At 44.3% G+C, this 21,444-nt stretch overlaps 1 protein-coding gene across 3 annotated transcripts in view; it reads left to right on the forward strand.

Moving 5' to 3' along the window:
* The window catches only part of step (cytohesin steppke), an 88,336-nt gene that overhangs the window by 34,893 nt on the left and 31,999 nt on the right, over nucleotides 1-21,444 (forward strand). Inside the window, exon 1 of one of the 3 annotated variants that reach the window (XM_083110726.1) lies at nucleotides 20,772-21,133. The exons of the other annotated variants lie outside the window; for them this stretch is intronic. The gene's annotated coding sequence lies outside the window, so the exon portion shown is untranslated. Of the gene's footprint in view, nucleotides 1-20,771; nucleotides 21,134-21,444 lie in introns of those variants that run through there. 3 annotated transcript variants of the gene reach the window in all.

A 21,444-nucleotide genomic window follows, 5' to 3' on the forward strand; every position in this document is an offset into this window, starting at 1 on the left:
AACCACCTGGCACACCACACAACCATCCGTCACGGAGGCAGCCGCTGGAACGACAACAAAGTCAGCAGGTCTCGAAAGCATCCTGGGAGACACGTAGTGCCTGTACTCGCTGCTTTTCTTTTTTGCTGCAATCAGGGAACAAGTAAGGCTCGGTTCCTTGTGATCCGGGATGATTGTCGCTAGCCAGCAATGGACAACATTAGACAACTGAGCAAGATTAGAGTCCGGCCAGGCCAAGAATCGACACGGGAACCGGCTTTATGGCAGTGACCCGCTGTTGCCGCGTTTACTAGGAAGAAAATTCCTGTCAAACAGCCAATTAAGCCTACCGCTGCCCTCTGTTTGGACAACAAGCAGCAACCTTAGAATCCTTCCCTCCCCCGAAGCGACCATCAAGGAAACAGGATTTTGTCAAAGTAACCGTTTTGCGCTGTGAATGGGGACTGGGAGAAAGTGTAGCCAGGCTATGAGTCTAAAGTTACCCCGTGTTTCCGTATATCAATAGCATTGGATTTCCCATTATAAGGGGTAACTTTTAAAATTGTGACATCAGTTGTGCAACAAAATTGTGATATGAGATTTCGGATAATCCGTCGACTTACTTTACACAGCATAAGATAAAGAATAACTGGAACAAGGAAATCATACATTTTGAGCAGGCGAAGCTTAACCGAGCTCAACTCGGAACCAACGAGAACGACTCTGGGGTCTCCCTTATCGCACAACGCGAGGACAACTCTGCGTTCTGACGTCATGAGGAATGCCTACGTTGTTAGGTTTGGTCCTTTTAGCATAAATGCACTGTAAATATATTATTTATGCTAAGAGAACTAAACCTAACAACTTAGTCATTTAGCCTAACAATGAAAGTATCCCCAGCTGACGTCAGAACGCAAGATTGTGCTCGCGTTGTGCGATATGGGAGACCCGTGACTGTCCATAGAAACGATGGGAGTTCAGAAGCCTCAAGAGACAGCAGCGGCGGCGCCTATTGGCTGCGGTTCCGGACCAGACGCTGGCTAAGAGCGTTCGCTGTTACATTTCGTACCCCAGCTATTCTTTACCTTATTCTCTGCAACGTGCCAAACCGTGCCAAAAACGAGTGGATGCACGAGGACAACATTTCCACCATCCCCGTGACAATTAACGTGCTTATTTTGAATGTAATTGTAACTATAATTCTGAGAATTTGAAGCTAGCGGTTTCCATAGCGGAGATATCGCACGCGATTTGACGGGAGTTGGTGTCTGGGTGGCCACCAAGCGTGATGCCGTCAGGCGCACAAAGGGGAAAGAAGGCGTATATAGACGTATTCTCAGAAATCTCATTGTTACATTGATGTACTATACACGCCACGATTTTGTGTCATAACTACTGTCACAATCCTTAAAGCTACCTCTTCCACTTTGAATCTGGCGAGAGAATCTCGTGGTGCGTGCGGTCTCGGGCAAGCGCCCCACGATGCCCCTACCTAGAGCTCTATTCGCGGGTGATAACTTTTCGTTTTCCCACGCCATTCTCGATCTCGAGGTATCCAACAATCCCTGTGATCGCCAGTCTTTGTGATGATCAGATGAGAGAGGAAGCTGAAAGAAAGACGAAAGGAAACAGATTGAAAAAAGCGGCGTAGTGGTGGTCTGGGAACTGTAAAAGTGACCAGCGGTCAGTTCTCGAAACAAGTAGGCGAGGTCAGCGCCACCACGCGGCCGCTCAAGTAAGATAAAGGCAAAGGGGAAACGATCCATCACAGAGCCGGCCACGATATAAACCTGAACAGCAATTATTAGGTTAAAAAAAAAGCGTACGTGGTCGTAGAGGAAGTGTGGCATCCTGTAGAAGCCCTTTTTATTTTAAGCGTTTGCAAATATTGGCCGAAACCAGTGGCAAATTCTTTGCCCTCCCCCAAGCGGCAAAAACTGGAACGTTATCAAGGCGGAAGTCGCACTTCCCATTCAGCGTTCCCGCGCCTTCCATTTCGTTTCATTGAGTCACATGACCTTGCGAGCAGCCTTCTAAATATGCAAATGGGGTGTCATGCTTTGAGCGTTCCCTGGAAATAAGCTGCTCGTGTATTCGGTAGTGCTGCCTTAGGCTGGATTCGATCCTCGGTGGAGGCACGTTGCACAGTGGTTCGGATCACACTTTTAACTGTAGGCCCAGTCCTGATTAATCTATCTGGAGTATAAAGTTGACTCGAAACAAACTATGACCTTCTATTTATCGCTGGAATATCAATACAATACAGGGTGAGCCTAGAAGAAATAAACAGTTTCAAAGTTTTACAGAAACAAGGGTTTTAATAACATGCCTGAAATTCTTATGGTTGGAAGAGTATGTCTTGAAATTTACATGCCTAAGTTACAAATGTTCCACGTGTAACACGACAGATATCAATGCAATAGTCGTTCTCCCAAACACGACTTTTCCCCTCGTACAGACAACCAGTTTCCTCAAATGTCTTGCTTCAATCGTAGATGGACTCCTTGTGAATGGTTGTTTTCCATACCGTGTACGACGAAAATTCAAACACACAGAAAACCTTTCTACCTGGCTAGCGGCCATATTGCTCGACTGACGTCACGGACGCTCACGTGATGCTGACGTTACGAAGACAAACTATAAATGCAGGTCGTATACTTGAAGGCTTTCTCTATAAAACAGTACAAAATGTTTCCTCATAAAAAAACAGTTTTCGATTTATAAAGCGTTTGGTCTATTTCTTTTAGGCTCACCCAATATTTTTCAAAGTTTGTCTAGAGAGAAGACAGACCCGTGAATGAGAAACCGTTTCATTTTGCCATGGATATTTAAACTCCAACCTTGTTCACTTCTCGAGTCTCAACACGAGATGCAAAAAAATACAGGGTGTCCGTGAAGGTTGTTTACGGTTTGACTCTTTAATAACAAGAATTGTAGTTGGCGTATGGAAGCATACTGCTGTTCATAAGATGCATCAACTCAAAAAGTTGTTGTGCTGTTCAGTCCACCTCTGGTAGAGCGCACATAACAGTTGGGCTGAAAAGTTCGTAGGCTGACTCATAGATGGCGTTACTAGAATTAAATCCATGTGATTTTTACTTAGTACTAACCTTCAAAAGATACGTGTATAAATTTCACAGCTGCCGGATAATTAGTTCGTGAGATATAGCATTGTGAGTGAAGCAGCTTTTGTTATTGTGAAAAAATGGATAAAAAATAATTTCGTGTGTTAATAAAGCATTGCTTTTTGGCGAAAAAAAATACTGTTGAAGCCAAGGCTTGGCTTGATAAACATTATTCGGACTCTGCACCAGGAAAATCAACCGTTGAGAAGTGGTTTGCTAAATTTAAACGAGGCGAAATGAGCATCGAAGACGATGCACGCAGTGGACGCCCCAAAGAGGCTGTTACCGACGAAAACATCAAAAAAGTCCACAAAATAATTTTAAATGATCGTAAAGTGAAGTTGATCGAGATAGCTGAGATTATTACATAGCGTTTTTGGAGCGTTTAAAGGATGAAATCACGAAAAAACGGCCCCATTTGAAGAAGAAAAAAGTGCTGTTTCATCAAGACAATGCACCGTGTCACAAATCAATGAAAACGATGGCAAAATTATATGAATTAGACTACGAATTGCTTCCCCATCCACCATATTCTCCAGATCTGGCCCCCAGTGACTTTTTCCTGTTTGCAGACCTTAAAAGAATGCTCGCTGGAAAGAAATTTAACACTGATGAAGAGGTAATCGCCGAAACTGAGGCCTATTTTGAAGCTAAAGAGAAATCGTACTATAAAAATGGCATCGAAAAATTGTATGACCGCTATAATCGTTGTATCGCCCTCAAAGGCAACTATATTGAATAATAAAATCGAATTTTGTCAAAAAAATATTTTTTACTATGTTAGCCTACGAACTTTTCAGCCCAACTGTTATAAGGGTATTCCAACTCTGTCCACACTCGCCGTAGCAACATTGGTTATTTTGGTCTCTAAATCGTTAAGATTAATCACAAGAGTTGGTGCCCTTTCTTCTTCACGCGACTCGCAAATAAAAGTTCAGGGATGTAATGTCAATGGCCAGCAATTCATTGTAGTCAATATAATTTGTATGAATTGTCATCAACTTTCTGTCATTTTCACATTATGCTACTCCTGTCGCCTGGAAGAGGCAGGTTATTTAAAATCTGAGAAAATAAATTAATTGGTGCATCATATACCCTTGTATGACAATGGCATTTCATGTTATTCGGGTGTGTAGCTGTAAACAACCTTTATTGACACCCCTACTTAACAAACCTTTGTACAACAGCACATAACTTATGTGTGTATGTAATCAATACCTCCCTTCGGTATGCCTGAATAAGTCGCACAGTAAAGTGAATTTGATTGGACGAAAAATGCCTGTATATCTTATATTCTAATTTGAGATCCGCGGTGGTCGAGTCTATAGGGCGTCTTGACTACCACGCAGGAGACCCGGATATAGTGTCCTGCATAAAAGCAGCTGTGGGTTTCACCTAGGTCCGAGACTTGATCTCCAGGGAGGGCTTACGGGTTATCAGAGGGGGGGGGGGCTTTGTAAACAAAGTCCATTTTCAAAAGTTTAACAGTATTAAATGAAGGTAAATTATGTATGTGTGTGGGGGGAGGGGTTGTCATTAAGTTACATGAACTTTAGAAATTTACAAAAACTACATTTTTCTCTACCTTTTAAAACATCGCTTGAACTCTTGAAGTGTTAATTGACTGCTACTGAAATCACCCCTCACTAACTTCATACTACTTTTGATGATACAGATATTTACAGAATTCAATCATAGTGCCTACAGTACATTGCACCCCCCGCCGAAGCAATGAAACTCCCCTTCGTTCCCAAGACTTGGGATCTGTTGACCTTTGACGCAGATGCGGAGGGAAGTTGCATCAACAAGAACAAGGGCAGCGAGGGTATATATGGAGAATGTAATAGCTGCTGTTCATGTTATGTGAATTTCTCCTTCACCAAAGTTGAGCAAAATGACATGTGCTGTCTGCATTTTCACTCTTCACTGCAAACAAATTATACAAAATAGTTTTACCTAATATCAAGGTGGCTAACGCCCCCCCCCCCCCGCCCCTGCCTGGCTACGGGCCTGGTTTCACCTAGCCTCTAATAACGGACTCTTCTGGAGCAAAAAAAACGGTGGAGTCACATAGTGGCTCGGATCCCACTTTAAACTGTAGGTCCAGTCCCAATTAGCCTTACTGTGCATAAAGTAGACTTAAAACACCAACTCGCGACTTAACGCGGCTAGAGTCTAGCGTGGTGCGGATCACGTCACCTCCAAGCAATGGCCGAAATCGTGAATGTGTGTGGCTCTTCGACGTCTTCCTGCGTGTCTTTATGGCACTGTGTATTTAGCACAGGGAACCTTATATTCTAATGTGCTCAAGGGTGTTCTTACCCTCAAGCCCCGAAGACACTGTACACTGCAATACCATGCAGATCTTGTTATCTACCAAGCCGTGTGTACCCATTCGCCAACATTTCCTGTTCTTTTTATTTGTACGATCATAAAGATAGGGTTTATATCTTTGCATTGCAATTTCTGTTCTTGAAGCTACTTGTGACGCGCCTTTTTATTATGTCTGACAATTTATTACCGCTTAGTCATAAAGTTACATTGTTTACATGTGCGAATGTTGAGTCAAAGGTTAAGGTGAAGTTTTCCCCTTGCCATAAAGGCACATGCAGGTGCATTTGTTAGTGGTTTACTGGAATTTATTTCAATTGTACGGATAGGCTAATCTGCACGGGCCTTCACTTAAAAATTGTATCGAAAGCACTGTGCAGTGCATCTCCACCGGTGATCGAAGCCAGGACCACTTGATTACAAGGCGATGGCATTGCCACAACGCCATCGGAAGGCCCTTATTGGTTTCATTTCGAGTCTTTTAATGAACAGCTTGCAAGAAAATTAGTTTCCAGTAAAGCTTGTCAAGCCTAACGTCGTTGGAATGAAAACCTTTACTACCTACACACACAAAGAAGTATGAGACTAGTTACTAAAAATAATCCTCGTACACTCCTGTTCAGATAAAGTGGCACATAACTGTTCAACCCTACATAGAATGCCACTTTATGAGAACAGGGGTGTACTTTAAGGTCATACCCTTAAAATTATTTGCGAGCAATCCAGTGATTAAACACATGCAATAAAATATATTTTCTACGTTCCGATTTTATTACAGTATATATTTCCCTCAACCACTGTGTTCTCCGGACTAAGTACGGTCATAGGCGTAGAATTAGCATAGAGCCATGCAGGGAAGCGAGTATTTCATGTTTCATTTTATTGCGGATGACTGTGCATTGGAAGTTATATTTGAAGGGCTCAGGTGTAAAACATGGTGACATTTTGGTCATTTTTGAGTTACAAAGTAAAATGTGCCATCTTTCAATTTTCGAGTGAAATTGCCACGTCATACAATTTACATTGGAGTCAGTGAAGCCTTGTGAAATTGGTAACCACAACACGAAAACAATTTATCTACAGTATAGCTTCTAATAACTTTTTATATTAATGAACTCAGAAATGACCAAAATGTCACTTACCATGTTTTATACCCGAGCCCTTCATTTATTTTCCCCTAACAATTTTCCAACTCAGTTTTTTTTCGCTTGGAACCCAATAGAAAAGAATATATCCCGCACACCCCCCTGCCCGGTAAGCACGTCTTTAATAGGCTTGAAAATTCCAAATGGTCCTTGAAGAACCTGAAGGTTCATTGACCTCCATAATAAAGGGTTGTTTCCAGGTGACTTCAGTGCAAAAGGAGTTGTATATTTAGACATTTACTTCTTTTTTTTAAAAAAAAAAAACAAACTAATCCTCAATCTTGTTTTCATGCTATAATTGTTCTAAATGCAAATTCTTGAAAGAGAACCACGTACGAACACCACGCAAGATTTGACACCAACTCTTGGATGTCTGTTGGCGAAGCGACGCCCTACCCAGAATTCCAGCTTTTTTTCTCATTTCACGCATCCTGATCTCATTGTGCATAAAGACCCCAGTGTGAAAGGGCGTACATTATAAGAGCTCGTGTTATCGCATGTTTGTAAACTTTATTGCAGCTTGGAGAGAAGATAACATCGGGGTCTGGCGTAAAAATCTCCCAACGAGGCCGCCACGTGATAAAGTAGGAAGTCTGCATCCGCGTAGTCTTCTCGCTTCCTCGTATACTGGCTGCTTGTTTGCTCTGTTGTCCATCCGAAAGGAAAACCCTCCCCCCCCCCCCCCCACCTCCCTCTGGTCCACTGTACGGGAAACTTAGGCAAAAACGCACAGCATAAGTCGTTCTATATATAGGCTTCTTTCCTTTTCGGCTGTAGATTTATAGATAAGTTGATTAAGGCTGGCTAAGTGTTAATGCTTGAACGTCAAGATACAGAATTTCGATGTAAATGCCGATTCAATGGTACTGGATCGCCAGTAGGAAAACCCACTTTGACGCTGGACTAGAGTGCGCAGCAAATCTCCTGCATACGGCGATAGCCAATAGCAGCGCACTGCAGCTGTGCCATGTCGAAATCCCACAAGGAAAAGAGACAGCGTGGTTGAGCGAAACGCCTTGTCAAGGAGAGCACGGCAACGCCGCAGGTCTGTGATTCGCTGGTGCTGTTCAGCCGTTCAAGGCCATATGCAGGAGATTGACGCGCACTGTAGCTACTTGGCTGCCGGGCTTAGTGCTAGACTGGTTTTGACGACTAGGCCGTGTTCTAATTGCAACTTGCTGATTTGCTAGATGCTGTGGTAACAACCAAGCTTGGCGAGGAAAAGAGGCAGCGGTTTTTCTCTGTTGTTTGTGCATTTTCTCGATAAAAAAGCGCAGTTGTGATTATTAATATTTAGGGATTTATCCATAGCAATGAGATTTGTACACGACAGATATGATTAGCCGATAATGGAAATCTTTATTATTACCACTGTATTAAATGTCATTTTTATTTACAATGTGTTAATATTGCTTTTAGTACAGAATGAAACCATATAGTACACTAATGAAAACATTATCTTTATAAAAATATTAGTTTTTCTGTACAAAATTTGTGTTCCTTGCAACACTGCGATCGAATGTTGTGTTGGGTTGCCAGCATACAGGCAGCAAAACAAAATAGAACACGGTGTCATGTATTAGCTGTGGGCATATTGGATTCTGTTTTATTTTTAACGAAATTGCACTTGCAGAATGCTAATTTATCGATAGACCGAATTAAATTGGCCAGTTTTTTGTAATATTTTTCAGTTCTAATGTTTAGTAAATAATGAGAGTGTTGATTTTCCACCCACCACAAGAGTTAGTTAATCCGCTTTTGAGAACGTGCAGGAGGCACTTTACAGGTTTCACACTATAAATAAAATTATTCCTCGCGATTACACACACGGTGAAAGTTCTTAATTGGCGCACGAGGCGCGATAATGAAAGGGCTGCCCAGGGAAGCGGACGTTGCATAAAGTTCTTTCCGTTACATTTACGGAATTATCGGAAGAGCGAAAGCAACGGTATTTCCCGTCACGGAAATGGCGACGATCTTGTTGTTACTGGTGCATGTTGAAGTTCTCCAGGTGAATGCAGAGAAAATTCTCTTTCTGCCACAAAATTTCCCGCTGTTGCTATTCAAGGTTGTTTTTGTATTATTATCCTTTTGTTTTGCATTTTCTTTGCATTCTTTTATTTATATTATATCTAAATCGCTGCGGGAGTTTTTTCTATTACCTAGTTGTGCCATAAGCTCTGATACACATGCCAGGGAGTAGAAATAAAACACAGTACACGTAGGTTGACAACTGAAAGGGCAAGGAGCTTTATTGTGCCTCTCAGATGCAGTGGCGGCTCGTGGTTCAGAATATTGGTGGTTGCAGCGAATATATATTGTATATAATTCCTTCATCAATATGTCATATATTTATATAACTAATTTGTATATATTTATAATGTATTTATAATTTTATATGTGACACGTGACACTTTCAAGGAGTACAATTAATGATCATCATACAAAATTTGAAGTTTCCATTTATTCGGCAGCAATATTATGCAATTTTGTGTTTTTTATGATTACGTAAGAAGTACTTTAATGCTTTGATTCAATTGTTAAATATTTTGACGGTAAACTCTGATGAATCGATGCTTGTAATTGGACTGGGATACTCATCCAATAATATTAATCAGTATATTGAACAGTTTTTAATTGTTACAATTTACAAATGGAGGCACATGGCACAGTGGTTCGGATCCCACTTTAAACTGTAGGTCCAGTCCCGATTAGTCTTTCTGTGCATAAAGTGGATTTAAAAAAACAACAAATCAAATCAAATCAAATTGTTACAAGTTTCAAGCATTGGTATCGGTGTCACACATAATTTAAATTAGGTTAAGATTCTCCCCAAAAGAAAATATTTATCTTTGCCTAACGTGGAAATTTTGTCTGTTGTTCTACGACACAGGACAGTGAGAATTGAATCCCAGCGTTTGTTGCTGATCCGTCCTCTTCTTTCCTCACCCGCCGGGGTATCCGAAACGGGTCGCCTGACCTTGGGGTGTTGTAAAGCCAATGCAACGACCAAGCCGACTGAAGCAGGGGATAGGAAGAACAGCGTTGAACGTCGCTCCAATCCTCCTCGCTGTAGAGATCAGGGCGTTGCTCGGGCTTTGCAACGCCTACCTTTGCGTCTACCTCATACAGTGTGAAATCTCGCAGGCAGCCTCCTCTTTTTTAACGGATCTTAATGGAATTTCCTTTATGAAGCAATGAAAGGCAAAATTGTTTGTCTATCTTTAATATATTTAATAGGAAAACAAATGAAAAATATACTAACAAAAAGTATGAATTTTCATTGTAACATATCCTGTCGTTGTGCAACACTGCAACAATATCAGTAACCGCCCCTGCTCAGACGTACAGTAATACAACATTCACTCGAAATGGCCACCTTTTGCAAACCGAAGTCTGTCTGGCCATGCATCTATTGCGGCACGGATCACCTCCATCGGAATTTCAGCGGCTGCTTTCGTGAAGGTCCGTTTCAGAATTTCCAAATTAGGGTGACGCTTTTGACAGACCTCGCCTTCCAACACAGACCAGAGTTTGTAGTCCAGTGGGTTCAAATTAGGAGTACTCGAGGGCCAATCATCAGCTGCTATGAAGTGGGGTACATTGTTCGTGAGCCACCGCTGGGTGGTCTTCGCTTTGTGTGCCGGGGCCGAGTCTTGTTGAAACGTCCAATCCTCTCCATGGAACAAGGTTTCGTTGTGGGGCTTCACCACAGGCTCTAAGATGGTATCTTGATACACTTTTGCAGTGGTTTTAAGTAACCTCTTTCTCGCAAAAGTACAGCTGTGTGACGCCTTCAAAGCTAACGCCCCACCACACCATGATGGATGCAGGATGATGGGAACGCTGCATACCTTTCTTCTTCTGTTTAGCTTCTTGAGCACTCCGCGCATACGCACGATCATTCTGGCGGTTATAGGATTCCTCTACGTCAAAAATTTTCTCGTCCGTAAAAAGAATTCTTCTGTGGCCGTTTCGACCATGCCGGCGCAAGAGTGCCGGTGCTTTCAGCTGTCTCTTGCGCTTTAGGTCTGCTGTGATGAAATGCCCAGTTGTTCGTCGATAACCTTTGAGTTTAAGGTGTTCGTTCATGATGCGGCACATTGTTCTTGTCGACACATTCATCTGCTTTGCAAGGAGAGACTTCTTGCGACAGGGATTTCGTCGAATTCGCTCCCTGGCGGCTTTCACAAGAGCTGGTGTTCGGGCGACCACTGCTAACAGGGTCAGCAATTCCAGTGGTCTCGGCAAATCTTTTGATCGTGCGATAAGCAAATAATCTGTTAATGCCGCGATGCTTTAGGTCCTTGAAAATCTGAGCGGGTGTCTTCTTTGCCTTGTACAAAGCAATCACTGCTGCACGCTTCTCTTCAATGTCCATTTTACACACTTTCGTAGCTCTTACTGACTACACCAAGCTCGAACAGGCAACACCTATGTTTTAACGTGTGTTTTACCATCTTGCCACTAGATCGTGCTGGGTTTGCAGTGCCAGCAGACAGGCGATGACTTTGTATCATAACTTATGGCACGACTGGGTATATCTAAATGGATGCGGGAATTTATAATGAATATTTACAGTGAATAAGAATTTTTGCGGAGGAGGTCAGAATACGCCACTGGTTAGAGACGTGGATGATGTTGCAGGATAACAAGTTTTCCTCGCGGTGCATTGGGATGAGGCATTGAATCGTGGTTATACGTATGTGCGTGTAAAATGTTATACAAGTGATGCGTATAAAGCATTCATAACTCGACGTGTTCTATACATACACTGTCACGCTTCCCGGATGTTCGTCTGCGTGGGTGACTCCAATAGTCAGCCGTTCACCTTACGCACGAAAACATCTGCCAAACATCCATCTCCGATTTATCGATGCAAAGAGCCGAACCCGGAAAAGAAAACACAAGCTCTTTTATTCCCATCAAAGCTGGCGAGGTTCAAACCACATATCAATGAGGAGGCCTTGGGTGAACGAACTGCCGAACGTAAACAGATAATAACAATGTGCAGCGACCTGTTCTGTCTGCAATTGTTTTTTCATCTTCTCTGTGCTTTTTAAGTTAAAATGATCTATATTCCAGTCCGCTATTTATAGATTTCCACGATATCTAAATTCTCTCCGAAATGTGAACCCCATTTTCCAGACTAATGAAACCGACCCTGTCGTCGGACTCAGCCAGTGTAATCTCCTATGTTTGTGATTGTCGTTTGACCAATTTCATCTTATCGCTTCGCGATTAACCTAAACTGGCAGAAAAGCGTAATAAAACAAAGCAATGTTCATGCTCAGACAGTCATGAAAGCCAAGAAAGAGTGAAGAAATCAACATGTAGGTCAAGAAATTATACTTGTGTTCAAGAATTTTTACTATCACAATGACTGATTGATTTTATTTATTATACTTCACTTTTTTGTCCCTTTGGCTAATCGCGAAGATGGGAATGAATGGTGGTAAGATAGGATGGATGAAGGGACAGTAACATAATATAGAGGGAACACAACACGAGCGCCACATAAGATTATATACAGGGTTATTCTAAAGGTATAGTACAAACGAAAACCACAGATACCTCCCATGAAATAGAGACGAAAGTTCCCCTTCCACTTTGTCGAGAGATGCCTCCGTGAGGAGCTAGACAACGCCGAAAACGTGTGAAAATGAACTTCACACCTCTGTACAGCCAGTACCAGTGAAGATAGAAAGGCGGAACAAACGAAGTCAAAAGGAACACCAAAGTCGCCCATCCGAAAAACACTAGGCGGCAGCTGCGCAACGCATGCGCATGGGGTTCCACAAAGGAAATAGGAGTGTCCCGCAAGACAAGTGAAGGGAAAGGGTAGCGATCGACAACGGTAGGGAGAAAAGAAGCAATGACGCATGAAGTAACAATTGCACATCGGGAAACAAACACATGCAGCGCGTGGGGTGTCCCCAAACACAGTGGGGAGACACCGCAGCAAGAACAAAGCACGGTTCAACAAAAGAGAAAGAGGACCGGACGGGGAATGGTACCTGTCAAGGAGACAACAAATGCGGGACGAGGCATTCCCCGTAGCAGCACCGAGGGGATGTCACACAGAGGTCGTGCGCCAGCAGGACAAACACAGCAACTACGGGCACAGGAGGTTTATTGCCACGCAAAGGTGCACTTACAGATAGGAATAGTACGTAGTACGTAGTCGTACCCCGGACTGACGTTGTTACAAAAGTTGCTCAAATTGACGACCACCACATTCAATGCAGGCATTGCAGCGTCGCAGGAAATTCTGGCGAACCCTATCAAAAATCGCTGGCATGGTACACACCTCGGCCGATGCTGCAAGTAACCGCGCTACCAATGTTTCCTTGTCAGGCACCGGGGTCTCGTAGACGAGTGTTTTTACATGGCCCCACAAGAAGAAATCCATTGGTGTGAGGTCAGGCGAACGGGCGGGCCAGGGGACGGGGCCCTCTCTGCCGATCCAGCGCTGTGGGTAGGTACGGTGCAAAAGGGTTCGCACTGTGCCATCAAAATGTGCAGGCGCTCCATCCAATTGAAACCACAGAAACCACATACGATGTCGCACGTTGAGGGGTACATCTTCTAGCAGCTCTGGAAGGACTGATGCAAGAAAGATGCGATAGAGGCGGCCATTTAAACGTGGTGGCAGCACGTATGGACCGATAATCTGTTCATCGATGATACCTGCCCAGATATTCACTGCAAACTGGGTCTGATGGTGCACCTCGACTGCTGCATGTGGATTTTCATAATCCCACACATGGCTGTTTCGGCAATTGAAGATGCCCTCACGGGTGAATGTTGCCTCGTCCGTCAAAAGCACATGGCGCAAAAAACGGGGATCGTCGGTACAAAACTGCAACAGTCGTTGACAGAATTCCACACGTCGTGGGTAATCCCCAGCCTGCAACGCGTGGACTCGCTGTGGATGATAGGGATACAGCAGATCATCATGAAGGACACGCCACACTGTCGACTGTGATACTCCCACTGCACGTGCAATGCTACGGGTGCTAGTGGACGGTGTGTCGTCCACGCGAGCAAGTACGTCCTCCTCGACCGCCGCGGTGCGAACATGACTTGGGTGACCGACATGATGGCCTGCACGTAACACACCCGATTCACCAAGGGTACGGTGCACGTTCGAAAACAACCTGCTGTCGGGTTGTCGCCTCTCCGGATACCGTCCGCGATAAAGGCGTGCAGCTGCTCGGCCATTGCCATCTGCAAGGCCGTAGACAAAATGCATGTCCCTCAGTTCTACAAATGTGTAGCGTTCCATGTTACGGTGAGGATAGTGCCAATTATGGAATACTGTACTGCAGTGCACAGGTGGCACACACACACACACACTGGTCACAACGGCTTCGAAGAAACGTACTCAATTGTCGTACGTCAAGCACACTACCACCGCACCGGATCTTTCACTGACACGCTCCCTGACGCTGCACTTCCAATCAGCCCACACGTCCGCAGGGCGCTGTGGTACAATCAGCTGACGTTCCTGATCCACCCGTGCCTGTGCTCTTCACTACCTGACCACTGCCGTCAGGTGGGGCCATGTTCTCTGGGGCCTTGTCATCGTGGAACACATGTAGCGTCCTTCATTCTTGCCCCATTCACCCACAACACGTACTTCGTCCGTCTTGCTCGAGCCGACGGGGAGCACTACGTACGATCGTGTGGTGTTTGTGTACATCAATGTGGGGTAACCCAGCAGTTGAACAGACGTACATACCCTCACGTAGCTTCATTACACGATTGTCCCACGCAGTTTATCTGTCCAGCCTTGCTCGGCCCGGTCTCACACCCACGCGGCAGTGTGCGGCTGCGGTGGTGTGAGGCCACGTTTGGTTTCGGAGCGGAAGGCTGCGGCCGAGGAGGGACTCGAGTTGTTCGGCTGAGGTTGCGCTCGGAAGCAAGCAGCCGCGTCAGGTCTGGGAACGGTGGACCTGGTGATCGGGATGGAAACATTCCGACCTCGTCCATTAGTGTCGTCCACCGTACGGAGTGGTAGGGTCCGTACGACACTCCAGCAGCCTTTCGCCCGCTCCCACCCAGCGATGTGCCTCCGGCTTCATTTCTAAGAGGCTGATTGGGCCCCATCACGACGTTTGTTACAACGTCAGTACGGGGTACTTGGTCCTATCTGTACGTGCACCTTTCATTAGCAATAACCTCCTGTGCCCGTAGTTGCTGTGTTTGTCCTGCTGGCGCACGACCTCTTGTGTGACATCCCCTCGGTGCTGCTACGGGGAATCCCTCGTCCCGCATTTGTTGTCTCCTTGGCAGGTACCATACCCCGTCCGGTCCTCTTTCTCTTTTGTTGCACCGTGCTTTGTTCTTGCTGCGGTGTCTCCCCACTGTGTTTTTGGAACTCCCCTTGCGCTGCACCGCCAGCGCCGCCATTTCTGCCCCGAACCATGTACGCGTCTGTTGCCTGTCGAGTGTCACGGACCACTTTGCTTGCATTCTCGGTGTGTTTTTACATCCTACGTCGTCCTCCCGTGGTACTTTTCTCGACTGCACTGCTTCAGTCATGGTGTTTGTTTCCCGCTGTGCAATTGTTACTTCATGCTTCATAGCTTCTTTTCTCCCTACCGTTGTCGATCGCTACCCTTTCCCTTCACTTGTCTTGCGGGACACTCCTATTTCCTTTGTGGAACCCCATGCGCATGCGTTGCGCAGCTGCCGCCTAGTGTTTTTCGGATGGGCGACTTTGGTGTTCCTTTCGATTTCGTTTGTTCCGCCTTTCTATCTTCACTGGTACTGGCTGTACAGAGGTGTGAAGTTCATTTTCACACGTTTTCGGCGTTGTCTAGCTCCTCACGGAGGCATCTCTAGGCAAAGTGGAAGGGGAACTTTCGTCTCTATTTCATGGGAGGTATCTGTGGTTTTCGTTTGTACTATACCTTTAGAATCACCCTGTATACTTGCTAAGAGTCCAGACGCCAAATGCAGTCCAGGATGCATAAAGGATAAAGCAAGTCTAATTCTCTTGTTAAACACATCTTCGGTTTTCATCTTAACTGGCCTTTTGGAAAGGGTTTTGCATGAAATATATATATATTTTTTAATTGCTAATTCCAAATTTTACCTAAGTATGGTTCGAATAAATAAATGTTAAGAAAAACGAAAAAAAGAGGTAAAGAAAAGTCCAAGAATTTTGGATTTGTTATTTTGGTAGACATCCTGATATACAGGGCGAGGCAGTCAAACGGGAAGATTTAAGAAATTCACAAAAAATAGAGAGCAAATATTAGTTAGTTTTTTTAACATGAATGTACTGTACATGAGTGGAAATTACTAGTGTACCTGAAAAATGTTCATTTTTTGAATATGGTGTCAGTAAGATGGCGTCCTTGGTTTTGCACACATTTTTCCTACCTGCCCTCGATGGCTATGACCCAGATGAAGAAACACTCTTCCAGCAAGATGGTGCAATCAGCCATACTGCCAGAGTGTGTATGGATGTGCTTAGACTCTCATTTCCTGGTCGTCTCATCAGCAGATTCGGCGATATTCCGTGGCCTGCCCGTTCACCCGACTTGCCGCCTCCTAACTTTATTCTTTGGGGTTACCTCAAATCCAAAGTATTCAAGGACAACCCTCCAAGAACCAGGGATGATTTGAAGCAACGTCATGGGCGGATTTACTCTCGAGACTCCGACAATGTGTGCAGCACCAAGGAGGCGATCTTACTGACACCATATTTAAAAAATAAGCATTTTTCCGGTACACTAGTAATTTCCACTCATGTACAGTACATTCATGTTCATAAAATAAATAATATTTGCTCTATTTTTTGTGATTTTTTTTAATCTTCCCTGTACTTCAGTCGAAACCAAACCAATGAAATGAAGTTGTAATCTTTAACGACAAGCATGGTAAGATTTCACTGACATTGCAACAATGTGAACATAAAAAAATACTTCAACTGAAACTGCGTAGTTTGCCCGCCTCTTGTTTGCTCAACTCAGATCAACTCTATCTTATCCGAAACTTTCGTGATAGCATTCTTCACAAATCTTGTGGTTTTGATAATATTTGGGTGGAAGGCCGTTGCGCTAGTTAAAAGAAATGGAAAAGAAGATCTTATCGCTTTCATTTTTTTTCACAATCTTGTGCGGCATCTTGGGAATGTTGTTCGAAGAGAAAGGCGTTGCCTGAACAAGGGTAGCTCCCAAACCGAAGATAATCTAAATGAAACGTTCAGAATAGGAAGATAACGGGACCAAATGTACAAGTTTGCTCTTAATCGCATGTCTTGAGTTTAGGCTAACTCTTTAGCCTTCTTAAACACGAGGGTTTATGGCTGCGGCAACACCAGCCTCCCATCTGTCCCTATCCTATTCCATCCTTATCGTCAGTTGATCCGGAAAAAATGTTCCTTGACCGTATTTAAATTGATCCGGGAAAGAAGGTTGTTGGCCGTATTTAAATTGATCCGGAAAAGAAAGGTTCCTGGACCGAATTGAAATACTTTGAACATAAAAAGGTTTTTTCCGGTCTAAAACCCATTTACACTTGCTGATTTTCTCACCCGGACGGGAATTGAATTTATTTAAAATTCCAGGATCTTTTGGGCTGTGAATGCATTTTCTCTTGGCTCGTGCAATGCACAAGGAATCCAGTGAGGAGCGACGATCTGCTGGATGATTTCTTGTTTACGACATCGCCCCGTGCGTCATTGTTACGTAACCAGCAATGAATCATGTCGTGTGTACACGAAGGCTATGAATAATTATAGATCTCTTTCGCCGTACAGGCGAAAATTCGGTCGGAATGCCTCCAATACCCCCCATTCAACCATGTTGAAGGTTTCGCACTTACGCCAATCTCCCGAGCGCTTGTCTTTTCATCGCGGGGCTAGATTGGAGATGAAATAGTCCCTCCGCTGACAGTGCGCTGATAACCAGAGTCGAGCGAGTTTCCGAGAATCTCTCGACACTACTCATTTGGCTCGTGAGTCATGGTGTGTGGCGATATCGCTGGCACAAGGAAAGCGGATTGTCTACTAAAATATGTATTGTGTTTTGAGGTTGCGGTGGATCACCCGAAAACGATACAGAAAGCAGGCAAGCAAGGTGAGTTCGTTGCAGGCTCCTGTAGCTTTAGTCTTAACGCATCGATTGTGCTGCACTCTTTAGTAACGCTTTAGGTAAGTCATTCAAATGAAAGGAGTGAAATGTCCCAAGTCCATTTTCGAAAGCTTTCGTCAACATCGGCATAAATGCAAACATGTCAACAACCTTCGTTCGTATGAAGGTGCCGTGATGCTCTGAGAAGTCAGATCGTGGGTCCAAATCAGGATATGGCATGAATTCATTTGTTTCCGCTTCCTTTTCATTGCCTCGTTACCATTTCACCGTCACCAATAACACAAATCTGAAGAAAAAAAGAGCGGGAACCCCGAAAGATGCCCGACCTCCACCCGCATACATTCAGGGGTATACGTTTGTCACCCTGGTGCCTTTAAATCAAAACCAGGCCGTCTGTATCCTAGGAATTGTGGTTCCCGTTTTTCTTGTGTTCATTTCTTTTATTTAATTTTGACTTACAGTAATTGATTGTTTTACAATATGTGGTGGTATGGAATTTTTTGTTTGTGTCTGAAGTAACCCCGGTGTCCGGGACAGATTCAGATATTTGGTTTTACAATAATAAGTTTTACATTATAAATGTCAATGACACAAGTGCTTCAGGGTTGTTCTCAGCAGTGTCAGCAATTAGTGGGAGTGAGGGTGCAGCTGCCCCCGCACTATGACCTCTTAATGCTAAGCCTTGTCTTATCAAAACAAATTAAACTGTTCTTGACCCCACGGTTTTGGCACCCATTCGCCGCTACTTGTTCTCAGTATGCCTTTACGCTGGCATGTATTGTTACTACTATTAAGCATTATTAATAGTAAATTTGGAATAAAATTGTTTTCTTTATTAATGTATGTTAATACTTATTATTAGTATTATTATTTCTACTATTCAACTAATGGTCTGGCACCCATCTTCCGCTTACAAAAAAATCTGGCAACCATACCATTTACGAAATGGACACAAAAATAGTTGGGATTGTTATCGGTACATTATTGCCACTGCAATCATAGTTTGTCCACCTCTGATGTAGGGAGATAAATAGGTCCCCGTTTCCTTTGCTGCGTGTTGCTACTACCGCATCCCACAGATTAGGTATATGAATACATCCATCAGGAAGAGAAAAACGTGAGAAAGAGCGGGCGATTGCCAGTAGCTTGACCTCTTTGTGACAAGTGCATTGTGCATTCAACTCTCGTCGCGCAGAGGAAAGAGGCTCGCTCCAAGGCTGAAATACCAATGCAGACACTCGCGGTCGCGCTACCTGTTGCCGAAGAGCGTCACTTCTGGGAATTACAACACAGACATGCGTTAGCCTGTGTTTTCTATTAGAGCACCCTAGTTCATGCGTGTGCCTTTCAGTTTTGATGAAGTTAGCTTTTATGAGTCGGAGAGTTATTTGCCGAGAGCGTTGTACTAAATCTTCGCCTTGTAATCAAGGGATCTCGAGTTAGATCCTTGATTGAGGGACTTTGCACAGTGGTTCGGATCCCACTTCCCGGTTTTGAATCCCGGACTGGACATGACTGCTTTTTGTGAATGCCTCATCATAAATTTCATCCTCGTCGTCGCGAGTAGCCAAAAGTGGCAGAGAAGAGACGTAAAATAACCAAATTAAATCTCAATCAGAAACCCACTTGAAACTGTAGGTCCAGTCCCGATTAGCCTATCTGTGCATAAAGTGAACTTAGAAACTACAAGAACTTAGAAACTACAAAAATCCTCAAAACTTTGCTCAGAAAGTAACACAATTGTAGTTACTCTTTTTTGAAACATGACTTACTTCGTTAGAATTACTGTTTCTTACGTTACTTTAAAGTTTGATTCCACCAGGATCTGGGAAAATTTCCAACTCCAGTTCCGATTAGTAATTGTGCACAAAGAAATTTTATTGCAACCACAGTAGGTCAGTGCGTGTCTTCGTTGTACAGTTAAAGCTGTGCGTTGTTTGGGGTCTTCCTTCAGCATACAGGAAGCAGTGGGAGTTTTTGAAGGAAGGGCATGTAACGTTCCACGAAACTTATCAGGACAGCCCACGCGTTTCTTTCCATTGGTGGTTGCGACATTTCATTCCATATCCTGCGCGCACGATGGCCCCAACTCTGCACCAAAACATTACGACAATGTGCAAGAAACCGTTTGCAACAGCGCTGACCTTTTTCCTTCGGTCATGAACCCCTTACGAAACTCTTCAGCTTCACTATTACCACCTTTGTCTGTGCTTTTACTCCTCATCGGTGTCCAAACAGGTTGGGTGCTCGATTCGCATTCTCATTACCGAAGGTTCTTGGGTCAAGTTCCTGTGTAAGCGTTCCATTTTTTGTACCGCACTGTGGCGTCATGCTTTGGGCTCCGGCTTCAGTACGCGCGCATGTTCGAGTCTCCGAGGGGAAGCGGAAGAACTTTTCTCCTGAGATTTCGTCCTGTGTATGGGACCGTTGGCCAACCACCTTCGTGTGGAAATTGAGGAGCTACGAATGAGTAGGGTAACCCGGTCATTGAAACCTACAACAATGACTAGGGGGTTCGTCGTGTTGACCACACATCACCCCGTAACTGGTGGCTGTGGCACCACGGGTTATTATTATTAATAATACAACCGTACCTCACGAATATTCTGGCGCACGTAATGTGAGCATGGAGCCCGGCGTTCTGTAGGTGCGTATACATTTGAATCCCGCAAGGAACTTTTCACGCCGTTCGATATGGCTTTGGTGCGTTTGCTTTAGATGATACAAACGTACTTCGTTTCCTCTGCTTTGACACTGTATCGCGAGTCGGTAAATCGCCCGATTGTTCAGGAGGCAGGTATTGTGATGTTATCACCGCGATTTGAAGTTCAGTCAATTGTGGGCGTCCGAATGACCTTTAAGGTATTTCCAGCCGATGAAATCACCCGCATCGGAGTTTTTTTTAGGTCGTGTTTGGCGAATTCTTTCTCGCTTTTGACTCATTTCCCAAGCTGCTCGTAGCTAGCGGGTAGGTCGCGTAGCCATCAAGTCAGAGAGGGGAGGGGAGCGGATACCGTTCGTCGGGAGGTCTTGTGCGGCACGGAGTGTGCGACATCTATTGTTTCAGCGTGTACAGACATAGCAGGATTGGTAATTAAATATGTCGCCAGGCTGATTAACCCGGTTGCCGGCAGTGTTTTAACAATGGTGTGAATTAGACCATCTTGGGTTGGTGACCTTGCTTGTCCTGAGAGGATGTTGGCAGACCCATTCTTCCTGTCGCTGGCCACGGGAGTGAAAAAGTTGCGCTCCTCGCAGTGATCGTACGTGTTTGTTTTGATCCCCCGAGGGGGGAGAGGGTTGTTCAACAGGCGTCCGTCCGTCCACCCGAAGCTCGCTGGCGATTTCCGCCCTCCGCGAAGTGCAGTCTTCTTTTTTTCTTTGCGTGCTGGAGTTATTTCTACCGGATACCTCGGTCGTTAGCAGAAGCTGGCATTCTCAACAGGTGAGTGAGTCATCTTCTTTGTGCACGAAGTCTGGTCTGCTTTTGCGTAAACAGGATCTTGGCACCTGTGATAATTTCCACGGCAGAGGGGCGCAGGTAGGAAATTTATAACAAGCGGCCTTGGCTTCTGGTCTGGCTGCACGATAGCACCATAGCACCTGAAACCTGTACCGCTTCAAATAAGAAGTTCCACAATAATTATGAAACTTTGTTAGATTGATACACAGTGACTGAACATGAATCTTCGGTCACTGCACATTTTTCTATATTTCTTCACTATTTCTGGAAAACATTATGTTGTTTTGTAGAAA

The sequence above is a fragment of the Lepisma saccharinum genome, chromosome 24 (assembly GCF_977018435.1).
Source record: "Lepisma saccharinum chromosome 24, izLepSacc3.1, whole genome shotgun sequence".
Classification (NCBI taxonomy): Eukaryota; Metazoa; Arthropoda; class Insecta; order Zygentoma; family Lepismatidae; genus Lepisma; species Lepisma saccharinum.